We start from the raw sequence: 7,722 nt of genomic DNA, 5'->3' as shown, positions 1-7,722 counted from the left end.
AACAACTCTACTCCAATTTATAGACTTAGTCATTTAGGGCACTGAGAGGTTAAGTGATCTACTCAGCATAACAAACCAGTATATATGTTAGAGATAGAAATAAACCCAGGTGTTCTTGACTCCTAAATGAACTCTCTATTCCCTATTACATGTTGCCTTCCTATGAACAAAAATAATGATGTGAATATGAATGATGCTGATGATAGTAATAATAACTCCCATCCATACAATATTTTAAAGCTTATAAAGTGTTTCTCCCCTACAATAATTCTGTGAGGTATTAAAGAATTCAAGTATTATAATCTTTGTCTTACAGTATGGTTTTTGAGGTTTCATGTAATGCTATATTTAAGGTCCTATAATTCTAAGAAAGGTGAAGCGAATGGTAAGCAAATATCAGAGCTGGGATTTGAATGGTATTCTCTTGACTTCAGGTGAATTCTTGATTCAACTATATACATTCCTGAATCCCTTTGGTGCCAACTCATGACATTTGCTGGCCCAACTAGAGGGAATACCTGCAGTCATCCTCATGGCTGAAAGAAGTCACAGCATATTTGTGGCCTTTCTGCCCTGAAATGTGGAGGAATTTTTACCATGGGAGCCAGTTCATCATATAGATTATTTTTTGTCTTTGTCCCTCAGTTCTCCAGAGAAGCACAGGTTGATTTCTTTGTTGTTAACGACAAGAGCTCAGGACCTTGCTCTAGGAAATCTCTTTGTTTCCAGAAATGGACATTTTTTGCCTTCAATATCTCTTAAAAATTGTCTCTTTTCTAAAGCAGCATTGATGTAAATGGAATGTTTCAACCAATCAGTCACAAAGCAATAGCAGCCAGTCAATTAATTAAGTGACAAACCAAGCACAGATTCATCAAAGCCACTATTTTGCTTCCTAATTAGTACTGATAATCACTGTGCTGGAGGGGGGGGGGGTTTCCTCCAAATTCATCAAGATCTGATTTAATTGTCACGAACACCTGAATAGAAAATTAAAATTGTATATTAAGCGGAGGTTCCTGGCTAGGCAGTAGTGATGAAGCTTGCTTTCCCAATCAAGGAAGGATGACCTAAGAATCTGATAATTTTGCACAGTTTAATATAAAATTAAAAATGACCAGTATTTCAAATCTCCAAAAGGGAAGGGAGGGGTAGGAAGCCCGGATCCGGTGTACTGTGCTTGCTCTTTTGTTTCTCTAATTACCACTTAAAAGAACTGAAGGATTTTTATCACATTAGAGACCATGTAGGAGTGAGTTATTAATCTAGGATACATTAATTTGTTTTTAAAAATATTTTGAAAGCTGTATTTCAATTTGATTGGTTTTCTCTAAAATCTCTTGTTTTCTTTTATTAATTTAAAAACATTATTCTGAGAACTGATACAGGGATTCGTGAAGAAAAGAAAGGTTAAGAATACTAGATTCTTGGCCAACTGTTTTTTTTTTTCATATTAGGTTTCATTTTTAATTTATGGAATCAAACAAGCATTTCCATAACATAATATAATAAAAATGATGATTACCCATGAATCTACAAATCTACTATGCACAACATACTATTCCTTTCAAATATATAACAAAATCATTATTTAGTTTTTTAATTCTCTTTTATTAATTTTTATTTAATGCTGTTAATTTAAATAATTTTTATTAATCCTTCTGCCCTAAAGATTACAAATGAAGAAACTGAATCACAGAGAATAGAAAAGACTTATGCAAGATCACATAGCAAATTAATGTCATCTCTAGGATTCAATCAATTCTGATTTTAAAGTCAATGCAATTTCTACTCTACTGTCCTACCTCCTAGGGCATCTCTTTGCCCAATAGCACCTAGAATATATCAAATTTTATATTATATATAAAATGAAATTTGTCCTTCATTCTCATAGAAAACAATGACATCAGTGAAATGATGCGATGAGAAGTCCATGAATTTGATTTGAGTAAGGGTGGGGGCAGGGGGTGGCCATGCTAGGTCACCAGTCTCACTTTCTACTCCAGAGCCATCTGGGTCCAGTTACTAGCTATGAATCAGGATGACTGGAGATGGCCCTGGTTGTGAGACTGTCAGGGTTGAATGACTTGCCCAAGGTCACACAACTAGGAGTTGTCAAGTGTCAGAGGTACTCATGTCCTCTTGACCCCAATACCAGTGCTCTATCAGCCACCCTTATACATACATATATATGTATATATATATATATATATATATATATGTAGTCCATATTTATGTATACACACACACATATATGTGTGATATATAAAATATGTAAATAGTAACTACCTTATGCAAGACTGTGGGAGATTATGGACTATACAAACAGTTCTTTGCCCTCTATCCAAAGATATCTCAAAGACTGCATGGCTGTCATTGTCTAGGAAACAGTGGGAATGTTATGTGTGTGGTTGGAAAGGGATAGAAGAGGAGAGAGAAGGTTCAGATAAGGATAGAAGAAAAATTTCAGGTTAACAGGAGGAGCATTCAAAAAGAAGTAGGGTCAATTCTAGAAGATCATATAATCATAGGATTGAGGACTGAAAGGGACCTTTGAGATCATTTCATTTAATCACCTCATTTTAGACATGAGGAAAAAAATAAGAATGAATTTGGAGTGAGGAAACTTGTTTGCTAGTTACAGTTTTTTCCACTGATTAGCAATATAGTGTCAACCAAAGCATTTCAGCATTCTGAACACTGGGTTCATAGTATATAATAAAAGAGGGATAAAGGGATCATCTTTTAGGTCCTTGACAGTTGTAATTCTATGATTTCCTTGTCACCCCTGATCCAAATATTTAGATTCACAAATACCTAAGCAGTCTAGAATTGTATTTCAAAAATATAGTTTATGTATAAGTTTTGTAAGTTTTGTCTAGTTAATTTCAATATATGGATAACAAGGTACATTCCAGGAAGGGGATATGCATGTGAGATTGTCTTATTTTTTTCTGGTACAGAAAATAAATATTAATTAAAAGAATCATCACATTACAAATGAGTCTCATGAATATAAGATACATGAAACAGTCAAATTACTCACTAGACTACCATGGAAACTAAAAACAGTTTGAGGGATTGATGCACATATAATTTTCATTCACTTTAGATGTATTGTGTCCAAATATCTCACAGCAATATTATGGAAGGTGAACTAGTTCAAATCTTTGGACCTTTCATGGTAGGTCCTTAGTCTTCCAATTTTTGGAGGGCCTCTTCTTCTCCAAAAAGTACACTACTGAGAAAACCTTAACCATTTAGGAAATCAGAACTTGATTCTCAAACTCAGAAATTCAGGCTCTGAGGAAATATGCAAATTTAGAATTCTTAAAATTCTAAATTGTTATTGGTGACATACACATACACACACATATATATCTTTATATTACTTTCATTTCAACCCCTATTCCCCCCTCCAGTGTCTCAGTAGTAAATATATACAGTATATAAATAATGAAAGATGATAAAAAAATTATTTAGCAAGATTGACTGCACTGGGTCCCTCAATAAATTACCTAATGTCTCTGGCCTTAGTTTCTTATCTGTAAATTAAGAGGGTTGAAATAGATAGCTACTAAGATCCCTTCAGCTTCTAAATCTATGATTCTATGATGTAACCAACATATCACTTGACATCTTATACAATATTTTGCATCAATAATCCCCACCTCTGCAAACAATGGAGGAAAGAACATTTCTATTTCTTTTTTGGGAACAACTTGTTCATTATAATTTCATACCTTTCAATTTTGCTTTTTTTGTCTTTCTCTTTATGTTATTGTTTCTGTGTATATTTTTCTTGTTTTGCCCAATTCACTTTGTATTAGTTCATGTAAAGCTTCCCATACTTCTCTATTATATTAAAATTCATAATTTCTTATAGTATATAATCTATTGTATTTATATACCACAATTTAAAGTCATTTCTTAATTCATGTTATTTTCTTTATTCTATTTCTATTAGAAAAAAGATGTTGCAATAAATAATTGGGGGGGGGAATGAAAGACCTTTATATTAATGGTTGACATCCTTGGGTAGGGGGTTCTGCTTAGCTGTGGAATCTCTGAATCAAATAATATAGATGTTTCAGTCACTTTCTTATCATAATTAAAATTGTTTTCAAGAAAATTTGGGCCACTTCATAGTTTTAACAACAATATATTTGAATTATTTGCTTGTCTAACTACTATAACATATACTACCTTCATCTGTTGTTCCCTTTGCCATTTATCTGAGCGTGAAATAAAACAAGATTTGTCTTCATTTGATTTAGAGCAATTTTTCATATGGTTGTTAATTCTTTGATTTTTTTCTTTGGGGAATTATTTGACCACATCCTTTGATCATCTATCTATTATGTAGGGTGATTTTGGTTTTAGATGTTTGTTCCATTTTTCTATGTATTTTTATGTCAAACCTATATTAGAAATATTTGATGAAAAAAATTATTTCTCAATTCTTTCCTTTTTTACATTATTTGGGGTTATTTTGTTTTTGCAGAAGCTTTCCAATTTCAGGTAACTCAAATGATTTATCTTTTGTCATTATCTCTATCTCTCTTAGTTGATTTGAAGGGCTTCTATTGCTACCAGAAAGGTGATTTTTACCCATTCAACAAAAGTGCTTTTTACTACATGATGTTATTTTTGCTTCCTTGGTATTCCCATGATTGTAATCTAAACCTTCTTTGAACTACAGTGTTTTATAAGAGTAAGCTGTGAAATGGTTCACCTATTTTTTGTTCTTTTCATTCTTAAAATTTGCTCACAATTTCTCTCTTTCATTTCTAAACTGGAGAAAATTTGGGGGGGTGAGGAGAAAATAGAGGGAAGTATTTTATTTGACTGTAATTTCTGATTGATTTCTTTTGCTTTTCTGTTTCATTTCTTTTTAAAGTTTTTTTTATTATTCCAATTAAGAAAACAGTATTCTCTGTATCAATGGAAAAAAGAAAATCTTTTTAACAAATATGCACAATTGAAAAAACTAAGTCTTGTATTATCCATGTCTATAAATGTATGTCTCAGTCTGCACCCTGAGTCCAAATCTGTAAAACCCAGTCCAAATTTGAACTATTTGTTCTGTGAATCTCTGTTTAATCTGTAAAGAGCATACATCAAGTACTGAGCATTAAGGTAACACTAACTGACTTTGAACTGATGACTGAGGGAAAATGTCAGAAGGCATTGGAAATGCAATCTTATCTGCAGGACTGGTACAATCTGGGAAATCAATGTTTTGGTATTTTTCAGTTTCATCATACTCACTATTAGTAAATTACCATTGTACTGAAGAACACATACCTGAATATATGCTGAGGGCATTAGAGCTTTCAATAAGACATTAGGGAATTAGGGGGACCTACATTCCCAAGGCAGTAGCCACTGAGAAAGGTTTAAACAACAAAAAAAAATCTCTAATGTCCCTTTGAGAAACCCCAGCCCTAGGCAGGTGCAATATAAAATCACAATGTCAAATGAGGGTTTGATGCTGCACATGTGATCACTTCCTTTCTTTTTCTCCAGAATATTTAGGAAAACATCATGTATTATGGTAGTTTCCATAGCCAAGGAAAAAGAACAATGATCACTAAGTCTTCACTCAGAAATGGAGTTAGAACTTGGGCCATGCTTACTGAGCAGTCGCCTGACATATTAATGCTCCTGTCACTCACCATGTTAGATGGAACTGTGCTTCCAAACATCAAATCCGAATGAATTTCCATAATAAAGACTAATTCTTCTCTTACTTGTCATTGGCTCAGCCTGAAGTTGGTAGTAAATGTAATCTACCCTAAAAATGAGAAGCCACATGTGGTAGTTTATTTAAAAAATGATTTGGTTCTAATTTTCCTCCTATAATTATTCTTCTGACTATTAAGGAACACTAGCTGACTTTGAATTAATGACCATGGGAAAACTTGAGAAGGCATAGGAAACCCAACTTTATTTTCAGGTATGGTACAATTTGGGAAACAGCAGTTTTGCTATTTTTATTCTGATTAAGTACTGATGTGAAAATCTTTGCAAACTTCCCCCCTTGAGTCTTACTTTATCTGTAAATGGGGGTGAACAACATGAATTTAGGATAGACTTTAAGATTAAGATCTTTAATATTCAATTTTTAAAGTAATATAATGCTCTCTTTTTTGACTTCTTACTAAAATTTGGCATCCAAAAGCATCCTTGATATCTTTTCTTGTCTTTTCATATTTTAGGGATACTGGGGAACAATCATTCATCAGAACTTTATATCCCCTTATACCTGGGTGTCACCATATTCATCAGGTATTACCTCAAAATATTAATGACTTAGTTCCTAAATGAATGAGTGTAACCTTAAAAGTTTGGTTTCCTTTTTATACTGTACCATTTACAATGTCTACTACTTACTATGGGAGCTTTTTATGAAATATTACTTTGTTGGAGAAACTCTTCCATATACAATCTCCAAAGAACAATTTTTGCATTACCAATTGTCTCAAATATAAAGTCTTTCAAAATTCAAAACTTTAAATGTTTGAAATTTTGAAGTATTGAAACACCTTCAAATGTTGTTTGCTTCATTCTTCAGTTCTTCAAAGAAATCATGATTTCATTTATATGGACTTTCTTTCCACCAATACAGACTGTGACAGATTCAAATCCCTGAAAGTTTTGGGGAAATAATCTTCACAAGTTTCTGTGATCTCAAAAGTTCCTCATCTTATGAGAATCTTTCTGATGATGATGACCCTTTCTGAACATTGCTAGGCTTGTGCTATAAAAAAAAAAGGTTCCATAGGCCTTCAAAGAGCTCTTATTCAAAACCTTCCAAGAATGGCAGAATGTTTCACTGTGTGCTCTGCTACTATTGTTTTTGAAAATTCATAGCCTCCATGCTACAGAGAGAGAACAGTAGAGGAATTGGGTAAGAAACCAACATTTGCCATTAATCTAAAATATTTCCTTCAGTAGATATTGTAGAACATTGGACTCCAGAAGAATCAATATCAAGTCCTCACTCAGTCACTGACTAAATGTGTAACTTTGAACAGATCACTTTATATCTGTGAGTTTCAGTTTCTGCATTTGAAATATGAGTACATTTGGTCAGATGATCTCTAAAGAATCTTCTAATTCTAGGATTTTGTGGTACTATACATATTAGTGATTTTTGGCATTGTTTCCTATGCAGAAAAAAATGTTAGTTATCACAGTCATTTAAATCAATCACTTTAATCATATTTTGTATCAAAAAGGTTTCATTGAGTATTAATTTAAAAATAGGGGGAGAGACCCTGATAAAACTATGCAAATAAATTCAATGAAGTAGACTGTACTATAGAAAACATCTTAAGATTTAAAAAAATCCTTTACATGGTAAGGAGAAAAAAACTCATTCTTAAAATGAAGCTCCCTTTTATATTATATCACATACAAATATTTTCATTTCAAATGTTTTCAAAAATTACTGTAAACAATAGAATTATAAATGTGATAATAATGGCAACAAGAAGAAAATTGAACAAAGGTTATTGCAGAGATACTATATTCCGAAATGAGGTTTGAAATAATGGGGAGGATGGCTTAATTTTTTTCTAATGATTAAGGCAACAAGGAAGAAACTCAGATAGATTGGAATGGAGAAGTCGGAGCTAAATTCAAAGAGGATAATATATATATATATATATATATATATATATATATATATATATATATATATATATACAGAGAGAA

The sequence above is a fragment of the Macrotis lagotis genome, chromosome 1 (assembly GCF_037893015.1).
Source record: "Macrotis lagotis isolate mMagLag1 chromosome 1, bilby.v1.9.chrom.fasta, whole genome shotgun sequence".
Taxonomy (NCBI): Eukaryota; Metazoa; Chordata; class Mammalia; order Peramelemorphia; family Peramelidae; genus Macrotis; species Macrotis lagotis.
Note: the sequence above shows the minus strand (reverse complement) of the source record.